This window comes from Diadema setosum, chromosome 19, assembly GCF_964275005.1.
Source record: "Diadema setosum chromosome 19, eeDiaSeto1, whole genome shotgun sequence".
Lineage (NCBI taxonomy): Eukaryota > Metazoa > Echinodermata > Echinoidea > Diadematoida > Diadematidae > Diadema > Diadema setosum.
Window position 1 is genome coordinate 8,866,115 of NC_092703.1, and position 14,709 is coordinate 8,880,823.

The 14,709-nt window shown below is 41.4% G+C and overlaps 1 pseudogene; it reads left to right on the forward strand.

The window, feature by feature from the left end:
- The first annotated feature begins 4,272 nt into the window (after positions 1 to 4,272).
- Positions 4,273 to 12,107, forward strand: LOC140242983 (uncharacterized; annotated as a pseudogene).
- Positions 12,108 to 14,709: the final 2,602 nt, after the last annotated feature.

The window sequence follows — 14,709 nt, forward strand, 5'->3', positions numbered from 1 at the left end:
AAGCCTTCAAGTGACCCTGAAGATGCCTTCATCGAAGATGCGCATTTGCTGGCCCTGGCTGGTGAGTAGATATTCCACATTTTATACAAGTCTTATATCCCATTCGATTTCAAAAAGAAAATGCGTTTAACACAACAGTCAATTTGAGACAAAATTGCACAAATGTACAAGGACATAGTACATGATGTGTAATATGAGGAACCTACTAAAAAGCCAAGCTTGTAGGATGTAAGTTCCAAAGATATAATAAACACATTTAGTACAATATGTCAATGACGAAAAATGACGAAACATGCAAACATACACTATGTCACAAATAGAATAATGTTTATGGAATGTAAAAAATATTATATAATGTTCATGATTAAACGTAAGGTATCAATGCTTAATAAAGTAACAAAGTAATCAAAGAAATTAATTTCATGGTAATCTAAAGTGCAAATTTTCATTTGACTTTGGTTATAAATAGTTTATTGCTTATAATACTTCATTTTCCATTGTTATTCTTTTTAATTACTCTTTTACATTTATCCTTATTTAAGTTATAACAGGTCCTTCATTGTGTTGTCTCCTCAGATGAGGTGGGTGGAGTTTACATGTGCAATACTAAGCTAAAATAATTTTCTCTTTCCTCTTCTCTCTTTTTTCTACTTGTCAGAGGATTTACTGCATGGGTCTGAGGTGGAAGTCTCAACCCAGATTACATCAGTTGGGAAGCTGCAGCCTTCGACATCTTTATCACAGAGTACAGTCAGCGCACCAGATGATTCAGCAGAGCGTGAAGGCTGGCAAAAATCCTGGGATCAGGGTCTCCAACCAGCTAACCTCTGCTGGATCAAGTCAGATGGGCAGCACGGCATGTTTGTGACAGGTAAGGGTGGGAGTCGTCTGCTTTTCAAGAAGCAGATGCTATTTCATCCTCTGCCCTTACCTGCAACAGCAAAAGAGTGTCTGCCATCCATGACCTCTTTTTTTTTTTTTTTACGACACCAGTCTTTTTCTGGATGCCCGTTGGTGTGCTGGAGGCAAAGATCAAGTGCCCAAACCCAAAGTGTCCTGCTCCACCGGGCAGCTTTCTCACCAAGAGTGGGTATGGAGAAGTAGCCAGGCAGGTGTGTGGGATGACGGAGAACTACACCTTGTTGACTGAGCGTCTGAAATGTACTCCCTGTATGCACCTTCGCCAGCAAGAGCAGTCATGCCTCCAGTACCGCTGGCATGCATACAGTGCAAGCATCCTCCTACAACTTGCCCCTGCAGTTCGCAGCTCATTTCCAGCCGTTGTCTGTGGTAAGCGTGCTGTGGATAGGAGTGTTGTGACGCTGCTGAACGACAGGCTGAACTCTGTTTCCATGACAAAGGTGCATCGCATTGTCCAGCAAGGCCATGATGAATGGTATTCAGAGCGAAGGGATCTCTACCAGACCATTCTTTATGAGGCCCATTCATATAGTACCACATTGTCATCTCAAAAGGGGATTCTCCCTTTCACCATGCACAAGTACACTCCACCATTCAGAGCGAAGGGATCTCTACCAGACCATTCTTTATGAGGCCCATTCATCTAGTACCACATTGTCATCTCAAAAGGGGATTCTCCCTTTCACCACGCACAAGCACACTCCACCAATGCTCCCATCACCTATTCCTTCCCCTCGACTTCTGCGCCGAGCCCATTTACTTATGGAAATGGAGAAGATGGGTGTGTACAGGGCTGCAATCCTGAGTGTCACAGGAGAGATTCTCTGCATGGACGGCACAAAACAGGTGAGGGTTGCTCTCTTTGTTTCTAAGATTGGCAGGCAAGAAATGGAAATGTACAAATGCCATATTGTTATGTAATTTGTAAACTTGTAAATGAAATGTGAAAAAGAATAAATACTAAACATAAGATGATTTTGTTGCAATTTAAAGCAAAACACACACACACATACACCAAAATTTTACATAATTTTGACTCATTCTATTTTATATTCATGAGTAGAAATGAACTTATTCAGGGAGAAAAACATATACATGTATTAGAAAAATACATTATTTTTCTATTATTTTTTTTTTCCAGATTCTGAAGAAAATCTACGGCGATGGTGCAGGGACAATGCACTACGTGACTAGTGTTCTCAACGAGTGGGGACAATTTGTAACAACGATTGTCGTCGCTTCAGAGTCTGAGCACAGCTACATGAGGATGGCACGTGGTCTCATGGCCCGTTTCAAGTGTGCTAATGCTCCAGCCCCCAAGCTACTGTATGTGGACACCAACTGTTGCAGGTAAACCTTCAATCAATTGCGACATACATTTGTGTATTCTTAATTTCGCTGTAGTGAATACCACTCTCGCATCAGCGCTGTGATTCATATGGTGAAGATTTTATTTTTACATTAAAGAAATGTAAAACTTAGCACAAATGTGTGCATTTGAATGAGAGGATGAGAAAAGAAAAGCCTGAAAAATAGCATGAAGTCTATTCTTCAGGACATCCATGTAATGACAAGCCCCTTAATCATTCACACAAACTTGTTTCTATTGTAGGGATAGTGGGACATCATGGCTTGAGCGCATCTTTCAGGACTGGGTGGATGCTGGTATGGTTATCAGGCTTGACATTCGTCACTGGCTTCACCGATGGGATGCCGTGGTTATAAAGCAGTCACACTCAAAGTATGGCCACTTCATGAGTGCCCTGGCAGGTGCTGTACTGGCTTAAAACCACGATGACATGACACGTCTCATCCAAGGCATACGGAATGGCAGCAAGGATTATTCCAGCCTGACTGATGAACAGATGCTGTCTTTCGTCACCAGACATCAGGCATCTTCATATGTCAGGCGTGTGACTCGCGGTGTTCAGGTGAGTTTGATTTTTATTCTTCGTCTCCTGTTGACATATTTTACTTTGCGATGTTCAGGTGAGTTTGTATCTTTATTTTTTTTTAATGTTAATTAATGTTATTTTTGCTACGTAATCTTTTGAAAGACAAATATTAATTATGAAAAATTGTGAAAAAAAGTGTAATGTTTTGTGTATTTTTCTCCCTTTTCTCTTGCAGATCAAGCATTTCATCATCTCTGATTCATTCATTTCTAATTACTGTCTTCTTTCTTTCAACAGAGCTAGATAACCATTACAAAGGTCATTACAAGAAATAGATTTCACACTTTTCATCTTTTGTGATTGAATGCCTTTTCATAATTCCTTTTTTTTTTTTTTTTTTAGGAGACTGCCTGTGCTGTGGATGCTATTTTGGCAGAGTTCAAGGGTCAAGCTGGTCTGGATGTGGATGGCATTCTCCTGTTCAAATCCCCGGAGGCAGTGGATGCTCACTGGGCTTCTGCTAGCAGACACCTTGCTTGCATGCAGGTGGGTCATTATCTAAGAGTCTTAAACAAGGAATATGTCAAGAAAACAGAATAGTACAGAACTGCAGAGAAAATCTTATGATATGTGCAATTATGATAAGTGTGGTCTGATTGATCCACTTGACATTAGATTAACATTGCTCTATCCCCCTCCCCCAAAAAGCAAATAATTATACAAATGTTGTTTTGAGACAGTCTGCAATATCTTAGTGTATGGTATGTTAAACTCTCCCCACCGTAGGATCCACCTGGCATCCCACTGTATGTTGCGGGCAAGGATGTGAACATCAATGGTGTCCATGTTGTGAAGTACCGCTGCAGGAGAGGGAGCAACTCTCTAGAAGGCCTACACTCCCATATGTACAATGCTATTCCATCCTAACGATGTGGAGTTATTCCATTCCAGGTACATTAGTTAAAGATATCTCTCTCTCTCTCTCTAGCTCTACATATATTTATATATATATATACACATGTGTAAGTTTGGAATCTATTACTCATATTGTGGTTTTATTGGTATCATGTTTTGTTTATTCTGACAAAGGTAGTACATGTTATATTGAAGATTTTCCAAATGGAAATATTCAACCTGTGAATTGAAAAACAGCATAGTGTAGTTTTGCATAGTGAATCATCAAATGTAAGAGAGTTACATAAATAAAGACTTTTATACATTTGAGAAGTTATCAAACATTTCCTTTTTTTATATTTCTTCTTACCTTTTTTGTTCCCAGGTCTACCTCATCTCCTTTGCTGTACAATGGAATGTCCGCATGGAGCGACTGAAGGTAGCTGGGGGAACTGGCAGGGTCTCAACGTGCTTGGATCCTCGGCAAATTCAACGCATGAATCAGCATGCTGAAATCCTGTTTGGGAAGGAGCACGTGTATGAGCCCAGTTTCAGTGCTCCAATGACCTATCCTGACAAGTACAAGAGTGAAGTTGAAGAAGAACTCCTTGGCGTTGAGTATGCCTACTGCCAGTCAACTGACTTCAAGGCAAAGGAATACTACAGCCAAAAAGGTTAATCATCATTCTGTAATTTGACCATTTGATCCCAGTATAGATTCATATGTGAGCAGTCTGTGGGAAGAGATTATGCACCAAGATTCAAGGTTTGTCCCTGTTAAGTACATGCACTTGTAATGTACAGTTTTTAACAGCATAATAGGGATAATGCCACGAAATATCTCATATACATGTCAATGATGTCATTTTCACAAAAGACAGATCAAATGAATTATGACTAGCCGTCCCTCAGAGTATTATGATAATATGGTAATAATGATAATGTTTTGATCAGCATTATTTCATATCAGCACAGCAAGTAAACATTTAACAGAAACTGTTATGGGTATAATTCATTTTTCAATTTGCAGACTTGTAATTTTTTCCTTTCTCTCTCTCTCTTCTTTTTGTTACCATGCAGCGGATGAAGAGCAGTGTCAAGAAGAGGTAGACACCGAGTCTGAAGATGAGGATGAAGGCATTGATGACGAGTCCACTGCTTCCACAGATGATGATCCCATCAATGAATTCAATGTGTCTCACGCTGCTATCACCCAGACAGAGCAAGTGAAGAAGAAAGTCCAGTACTCCAAGATGTGCTCATGGCACCAAATCATCTCCACCTTCCTGGATACGAAGATGTAGAGAACCTAGCCCTTCTCCTCATGCAGCTTGCTGATGACACGGATCAGCTTCTCATCCCTCCTGGCCTTCGAGACAAGATAGTTGCTGCTGCTGGCAAGCTGGCGGACCACGATAGGTCGACCAGGAATTTCGTAAAGAGATACGAGTCAAAATGGGGGTATACTCTCTTTGGAAGGTGCCTGGGACCAGAGAGTCCAGAAAGTAGTGCCACCCAAAAGCAACGGCGTAAATCCGTACTGAGGAGTGGGGGGGATGATTGGCGATAGTCACCATCACCACGATTACAAGCCCATAACCGGACCGGCGCAGCCCTGGGGGGGGGGGGGAGCTTTGCCCCCCCCCCCCCCACACACACACACTTTACAGGGATCAAATGTCCCACTCTTTTCCATGCAAAGTGGGAGGGAAGTGGCAGCAAAAATATGACGACTTTTTGTTCTTGTTTTTGTTTGTTTGTTTTTTCTTGTCAGCCGACTTTCGGCGGAGAATCAGACCTTAAAAGTATGAAGATTTTTTTGTTGTTGTTTCTCTTGTCTTTTGATGTTCTGTCACAAATATACACACAAGTAGTTATGTACATGTATCAAGGCTGTATGCATGGTTGTTTTAGTGTGTATGTACACAGGGTGACCAGATTAATGGAGAACATTCTATATGATATAGATATAGTACATACAGGCTGACCAGATCAGTGGAGAATTTTCTATGTGGTATACAATGTAGCTACAGTACATGTATGCATGTGACAGGAAATACATTATAGCTAACTCAATCTAGAATGATGTAACCCATTCCAGAAAATTCTAGGAAGTGCTGGCTGAGTGAGGCACTGCCCTTGTAGCCCAATGTGATTGGTAGTTAATTTTGGCAATGATGTTATGCACATATTAGGCAGTGAGTCATCCAGGATTCCTGGAATTTGGACTTGCTAGTATGTTCAGGTATGTAGCCCCAGGTTGGAGAAAATTACAGAATGTACTAGAAAGGGGTGAATGAATATATAAGCTGGAGAAATTCTGAGGTAGGCAGAGTACCCAACACCTCTGCTCTGAGAGTTACGTCACTTCTGGCTCTGAAGCGACTTGTTATAGTCAGTCCTGTGTTACCTGCTGACCTGCTATACAAACTGTGTTTGTGGAGATAAGGCCTGGGAGACATTTTGCCTGCAGAGAATTAATTTGCCTACATTGGAGATAGACTCCATATTTTAGTGTCAACGGACATTCTTACGGCAAAGCTGTGACGGGCTGGATTCCTTGCTGGACATTATAAAGTGAATCATCATTCAACGCATCAACTGGACGTGGTCGTCATAACATTTGGATTCTGCCCGTTTCCTGTGGATTTTACACGTTTCGCTGTGAACATCATACTGTGGACATCTATCGTGGATTTTACCCCGGATTTATACTGTGGATTAATGCAACCTGTGCCTTTAGAGTTACGTCGGAGGAATCATTCATCGGTGCGTCTAGGATCATTCATCGGTGCATCGAACATCGTATCTGAACATTTTCAAAGGACTACTTGATCACATAATATGTAAGTGATTCTATTACCGATTTGTAATTGTTTCTATTGATCATTATTGTCCTGATGTGAAAGCCGATTACGAGTCTGTACCCACAATATCACTGTTAATAAACCGCCTGAACATTAGTTGATTGTTTCTTTTGTGCGATCATTCTCAGAGTGATTTTGGTCGTAACAGTTCTTTCTTCTTGACTGACAGGCGATTTTGCCCCCCCCCCCCTTTCAAAAACGTAGCGCAGCCCTGAATAATGCCCAACTAAATTCAATAAAATGATAATAAGGATACTAGTATCCATTTCTTGAATAACGCAGTAGATATTTTCCTGTAGCTATTAATTGTATTCTTTAATTTTCTAGATTTAAGTCAGTGAAGCAATCATCACAGGGGCATCGTTCCGTTTTAATGATGGGGGGGGGGGGTAGGGGAGGGACTTTGAGTTTGAATATCTGTGCGAGGGAGCGGAGCGGCCTGGGGGAGGGTGTGGGAGGGGGGTTTCCCCCTGCCATGCACACGAGGAAAATTTGGCATTTTCAGACCTCAAATTCAGCGATCTGGTGCACACTTTTGGTAAAATTTGGGATCTTTTTCCTATAAAAAAAAACAAGTAAGAAAAAGAAATATTCATACATAATTGAATGACTACATCGTGGTATTTCAGCTCTTGCTCCGCCTGTGCGACATCACTGTGAAGACCTACTAAATAGTGGGGCCTATCACCGGCGCAGCCAGGATTTGATCTTAGGGAGAGCGGTTAGATGCGAGGGAGAGATGCGAGCGAGGGGGGAGGGTGTGTGAGAACTTTTTGCATATTGATGTTGTAAATGGTGCAATTTGATTCATTTTTTTTTTTTGCGTGTTCTATCGACTTGAAACAGTCCAACATGTTTAAGGCAGCAGTACATTTTATGTAGATTATTATTGAACAATTTTACCTATAAAATGGTATCATTTAGAGAAACTTCTTGTCTTAATTCTTACACTGAAGATCATGAACGCGATCATGAATTTTGACATTGTACAGTCCAAAAGCGGCCGTTTGTAGCTATATATTTTTTTCGCTTTGGAAATTAAGGGGGGCGCACCAGGCGCATTTGCTGGCAATTTAATATCATCAGGAGAATGACATAACGATTAAATGCGAGCGAGCGAAGCGAGCGAGCTTGAAAATTTTGACATTTTACAGTCCCCAAACTGCTTTTTGTAGCTACATTTTTTCGCTTGCAATTACTCGGCAGCAACATCAGGAGAATATAGCGTAGCGATTAACGCGAGCGAGCGAAGCAAGCGAGCTTGAAACTTTTGACATTGTACAGTCCCAAAATGGCAGTTTGTAGCTATATTTTTTCGCTTAAGAAATTAAGGGGGGGGGGGGTGGGGCGCACCGGGCGCAACTGCTGGCAATTACTGGCAGCAACATCAGGAGAATGACATAAAGATTATATGCGAGCGAGCTTGAAAATTTTGACATTTCACAGTCCAAAAACTGCCGTTTGTAGCTATATCTTTTTCGCTTTGAAAAATAAGGGGGGGGGGGCACCGGGCGCAACTGCTGGTAATTACTCGGCAGCAACATCAGGAGAATGGCATGACGATTAAATTGAAAATTTTGACATTTTACAGTCCCAAAACTGCTTTTTGTAGCTGTACTTTTTTCGCTTTGAAAATTAAGGGGGGGGGGCACCGGGAGCAACTGTTGGCAATTACTCGGCAGCAACATCAGGAGAATAGCATAGCGATTAACGCGAGCGAGCGAAGCAAGCGAGCTTGAAATTTTGACATTGTACAGTCCCAAAACGGCAGTTTGTAGCTATATTTTTTCGCTTAGGAAATTAAGGGGGGTGGGGGTGCACCGGGCGCAACTGCTGACAATTACTGGCAGCAACATCAGAAGAGTGACATAAGGATTATATGCGAGCGAGCTTGAAAATTTTGACATTTCACAGTCCCAAAACTGCCGTTTGTAGCTATATCTTTTTCGCTTTGAAAAATAAGGGGGGTGGCACCGGGCGCAACTGCTGGTAATTACTCGGCAGCAACATCGGGAGAAAGGCATGACGATTAAATGCGAGCGAGCGAAGCGAGCGAGCTTGAAAATTTTGACATTTTACAGTCCAAAAACTACCGTTTGTAGCTGTACTTTTTTCGCTTAGGAAATGAAGGGGGTGGGGGCGCACCGGGCGCAACTGCTGGCAGCAACATCAGGAGAATAGCATAGCATGGCATGACGATTAAATGCGAGCGAGCAAAACGAGCGAGCTTGAAAATTTTGACATTTTACAGTCCCAAAACTGCTTTTTGTAGCTACATTCTTTCGCTTTGAAAATTAAGGGGGGGGGGGGGGGCACCGGGAGCAACTGCTGGCAATTACTCGGCAGCAACACCAGGAGAATAGCATAGCGATTAAATGCGAGCGAGCGAAGCAAGCGAGCTTGAAATTTTGACATTGTACAGTCCCAAAACGGCAGTTTGTAGCTATATTTTTTCGCTTAGGAAATTAAGGGGGGTGGGGTGCACCGGGCGCAACTGCTGACAATTACCGGAAGCAACATCAGAAGAGTGACATAAGGATTAAATGCGAGCGAGCTTGAAAATTTTGACATTTCACAGTCCCAAAACTGCCGTTTGTAGCTATATATTTTTCGCTTTGAAAAATAAGGGGGGGGGGACGCACCGGGCGCAACTGCTGGTAATTACTCGGCAGCAACATCTTGAGAATGGCATGACGATTAAATGCGAGCGAGCGAAGCAAGCGAGCTTGAAAATTTTGACATTGTACAGTCCCAAAACGGCAGTTTGTAGCTATATTTTTTCACTTAGGAAATGAAGGGGGTGGGGGCGCACCGGGCGCAACTGCTGGCAATTACTGGCAGCAACATCAGGAGAATGACAATCATATCGATTAAATGCGAGCAGGGAGGGGTTTCTCTTCCCACCTCCCTGATTCGAGCGAGCTTGAAAATTTTGACATCTTACAGTCCCCAAACTGCCGTTTGTAGCTATATTTTTTTCGCTTTGAAAAATAAGGGGGGGGGGGGGGGCGCACCGGGCGCAACTGCTGGCAATTACCCGGCAGCAACATCAGGAGAATGGCATGACGATTCAATGCGAGCGAGCGAAGCGAGCGAGCGTGAAATTTTGACATTTTACAGTCCAAAAACTGCCGTTTGTAGCTGTACTTTTTTCGCTTTGGGAATTAAGGGATGGGGGCGCACCGGGCGCAACTGCTGGTAATTACTGGCAGCAACAAATATCTTGTAAACACATTTATGATGTAATCTGGGGAAATTTCAATCCCAGAAGTGTATAACACTTTTCGTACTATTCTGGCAAACTGTTGATGATATGTCTTGCCTTTTCTGTGGGATTGTTTAATTAGGGATTAAAGAATCCATTTTTCTGTTCGTGAGATGAATGTTGTATATCAGTAAAATTGGCTGCGAATAAACTTGTCTTATTAATCTATTGATTTATGTTTGTTAACAGGTGAACTTTCTAGTGCTTTTTGCACATCTCCCATGAAAACAAAAAGAAATCTGGTTAATAGGTCTGAACCATTAATCTAAAGCAATTTTCATTAGACTAAAGGAGGTACTTGCATATGGCAAAATATGGGAATCGACACGCGTTCCTTTTTTTTTTCTGGAGGCAAAAGAATTATACTAACTGAGCAAAATCACTGCCAATATGGAGAGGGTAAATGTGTTGCAATTCCTACGACTGAAACTCGTACAAGGCTGTTCACGAACTCGTTTGTTATCTAAAATTTTAGATCTTTGGGTAATTCATGCGGAGCTCGACGTGAGTCGTATCGCGCTCGGCATGGTGCACTCGTTCACGCCTACGTCGATGGCCCTACAGACTGTGTTGCATCAAGGAGGTGGGAAGAGCACCTCCCTGGTTGCATGCAGCTGCTTGCCATCTGGTTGTGTGGCTACCAGTAGTTCAACATTCTTCCACCTCCCTGATCCGAAGCATGCATTACGGTCGATATTGCTCTACATGCATTGCATTGGCGTGCGAGAGAAGTACGCGAGCGCTGCTAGCACTGTTCAGCAGTATGCTCTCGTCACGAGGCGGGCGTGCGAACGTCATGGCTCATGCATTACAGTATATAGCCTATAAGCTAGCTAGGTGGGGAAGCAGCTGGTCTGATGCGACGAGACTACGAACAGTGGATGCGCGCGAATACGCCGCCTAGTTGTTTGTCGTTGTTTTCTTTTTTTTTTTTTAATCGGTGGCAGTCTTCTTACACTGAAAAAAAAAAAAAAAAAAAACTGCGATCGTGGCGCCTAGCGGACGCGGTAGATGCGTCCACTGTTCGTAGTCTCGCCCCATCAGGTGTATCGCTTGGCAAAGACAATTATCTCGCTGCATCATACGTTTCAGCAAATTACAAAGACAATAACTGCATTCTCCGCCTAGATTATAGGCTATGCAATAATCCATCATGCTGAAATCAACATCACCACATTTCTTTTTGTTTTTTTTTGTTTTTTTGTTCCTACATCTTTTTCTTGGGAGAATTTCAGGGGGGGATATTTGTACAGGCCATCCCCCCCTCCTTCAAAAGTGGGGGGGATATATCCCCCCCATCCCCCCCGGGATTTACGCCCATGCCCAAAAGACAAAATTTGGTTGGATGCGCTTTGCACAGGCGGCAAAGATTACCGACGAGTCTAGGCTTCTGTACGTCGTGGTCAAGATGCTTAGGAACAGACCAAAATTCGCCTCTTTGTCATCGCCAACAAAAGCTGCTTCTACCATTAAGGCCAGCTACCACAGACTTGTTAGCAGAGTTCAGGATGATCCTATTCTCTGTGGTGTGGACCTTCCTTTGCTAAATATAAATGCAAAATCGATCACAGCATTTATTTCTAAGCAGGACAAGAAGGCAAATCTCCTGGCTACGAAAATGCCAAAGGTCCCCACACAGAGGAGGGTTCTCTCGAAAGCTGCCATCCCAAATCCCTGTGTGCTTCCTACTTCTCTGCCACCACCCTCGTACACGGAAGTACAGTACACCAGTATCCCCCACGAGTCTGGTAAGAGACCTGGTGAGAAGAGGAGACTGCAGTTTCAGGATTCTGAAACTGCACATCAGGACGAACCTCTGTGTCCGTCCTCACAGGCATCAACATCTCAGCCAAAATTGCCACGTCTCTGTCCGAAACCAGGTGTCTCCCACAAACCCACTACCTCTCGTGTACCAATCCTATTGTGACCTCACAACCAAAGGCACAGTCAGTCACTCTCAATCTTCCATCAAGCAGTGTGCCTTTCACATTTCGACCTACACCTCCGCCACCAAAACAGAAGCAAATGCTGCCAAATCCATCCACCAAACCATGTGCTGCTTGTGGTGTGCCAAAGTGTGGTGGTAAACGACAGCGTTACACACCTTCAAAACCAAAGACACTGGGTAGCAAACAGAAAATTTTCACCTTCTGTCCCACTTCCTGCAAATCGACAACACCAGGTTTTGAGGAAACCACATACAATGACTTCGACCATTTTAAGAGAGTAGTCGATGAAGAATTGGAAAGGAGGAGGAGCAAGTGAACAGTCAATTCATTCTGTGTGTGCATTTTCAGTACTCAGTTTTGTCTTTCTCAATGTCTTTAGTTTGGACAATATGAGAAGTTCTACATGATATTGTTTGTTTTTTTATATTATTGTTACTGTTTGAGTCTAATATCTATTTCAGAGTTGCCTTCATGAAATAGCAGCAACAGTAAATGTCATTCTCGTGCCATGGAAAAGCCAAATATTGCCAAAATTACGTGTGCTTTCTACTTGCCAGATGTTTATATTCCATGTTGAATCATGGATACCTGACACTTTTTGTGTGTGAACTAAGTTGGTATGTGTATGTGCAATCGAAAAATGTTATGTACTCCTTCGTGACATTGTAGCCGATATCGCATCATTTTGTTGTCATTGGGATAAGCAAGTGTTACTAATTGCCATGTAGAAATATGGAGGTAGAAGAAGCATTCCATTTGTTTAACTGATACCTCTCTTATTGGCAATTAGAAGCTGATTGCCTAAGAATGCAATCCACTGCTATGACAATAAGATAAGGGTCAAGGGTGTCTCTCTAGAGGATACGTGCTTTTATGACAAGTTCTTTAGTTGATTCATCCATACTTCAAACAAATGTAGTAGGATTTATGTACATTACAACAATAGCTGCCACTGTCTCTTCTGGGAGGTCATGGTCGTGAAGAATATGGAGCATGACCCTGATGTTGACACAGTCAAATACTTTGCTTGCTGTCTATTTCTATCTCATAATTCTTCAACAATCATGGAAAGGCAAGTTTCATGTCATTTACACTGAAAAACAAGATTGTCAGCAGTAACATTGGTGTTGATAAAGAGTCACACAAACTGGATGTTTTCAATTCAGCACCAATCTCTATATTCTTTGGTGTTAAATTGACTTTTCACGTGGAAAATTGTACCACAGTTTGACATCATAATCCTTGCTGGTTTAAAGTTTAAGACCCGAATTTTAATGATCTTCTGCAAGCACCAACAGTGTAAAAAGTGACGCCATTATGTTTGCGATATAGTACATAGTTGTGTACCTCTTGTATTTTTGTTATTTACCAATTGTATTTCTTTTTTGATATTTACATTATGTCATTACAGTTGTGCCAAAAATGCTAATATTTCATCTTGTTTTGTGATATTTCGCAACAAAAAGTTCAGGGATTTTTCAGCCAGTATTCTAGCATATTTTGATATGCCTTATTTCAATACCTCAACACCAATCTTTTCATGTAACAGGAGAGAGAATTCAGATATTCATACTCTTTTCATTAATTGCTGGAGGCAATACGTTTTGAGGCTGCCCATCTGTCTGTAATCAATTTTGTGGACAGCGTAACTTAAGAATTGTGTCAGGTTCCTATTGAAACCTGTCATAAATATGTGTGTATGGTGGACAAAGCTGTGATTATCAACTTTTGGGTGAACACACTCAAGGTCAAAGATTACTGCCATGGTTCACTTGGCTGGAGAGGCGGCAAGGGAGAACCGGGGAGTACTTAGTTTTGTCTCTCTCAATATCTTTAGTTTGGACAATATGAAACGTTTTACATGATATCGTTTGTTTTTTATATTATTGTTACTGTATGAGTCTAAAATCTATTTCAGAGTTGCCTTTATGAAATACATGTAGCAGCAACAGTAAATGTCATTCTCGTGCCATAGAAAAGCCAAATATTTCCAAAATTATGTGTGCTTTCTACTTGCCAGATGTTTATATTCCATGTTGAATCATGGATAGCATATTTTGATATGCCTTATTTCAGTACCTCAACATCAATTTTTTCATTTAACAGGAGAGAGAATTCTGATATTCATACTCTTTTCATTATGCCTCTGCCATGTGTTGCTGAATGTATTACATTTTTAGGCTGCCCATCTGTCTGTAATCAATTTTGTGGACAGCATGCCAAACTTTTGAAATATGTTTCTTTCTTCTTCTTTTTTTTTAACATTATTTTGTGCCAATCATCTGAAACTGTCGTCTCACATTGTGGAGATCCACAATAGACCCATTGAGGGAACAATGCAATAAAGCAGAGGCATATCAGTCGCCGCAGCAACCTTTCTTGTTTATTTTCTTATGCCACACTGAACAGATCATTCTTAACCTTGCCAATATGTACAGTTATAAAGTTGCATGGCTGACAGTTTATATGTCATTATGACTTTTCTTTATTCTTATTCTATAAGTCTTATTTCATATTTTTCAACTTCTTGTAGTGTTAATTTCTTATATCAGGAACTCTGTGTGTGAAAACCATACATCATTTTGCTATCATTGTATGTTTAACTTGAAACAGGATGAAACAAAGTAAGCAAGAAAAAGAAAAAAGCGAACAAAAATACAGATGAAGAACATTCAATATATGTTACTGTCTAGAACTTTATTTCATTTTTGTGTGTATTTGATTGTAGAAATATGACTGTTCCAGCATGTCTGCCTGCTGTGTGTGTGTTTCAAAATCACGTGTGCTGCATTTGTTCATGTGTCTCGTGCGTGATTGTACTGAAAAAAAGAAACTACTGTACATTTAAATACAAAAGCTATCTAGAAAAACATACCAAAATATTGAAACAAATACAAACACATGACAATAAAAGACAA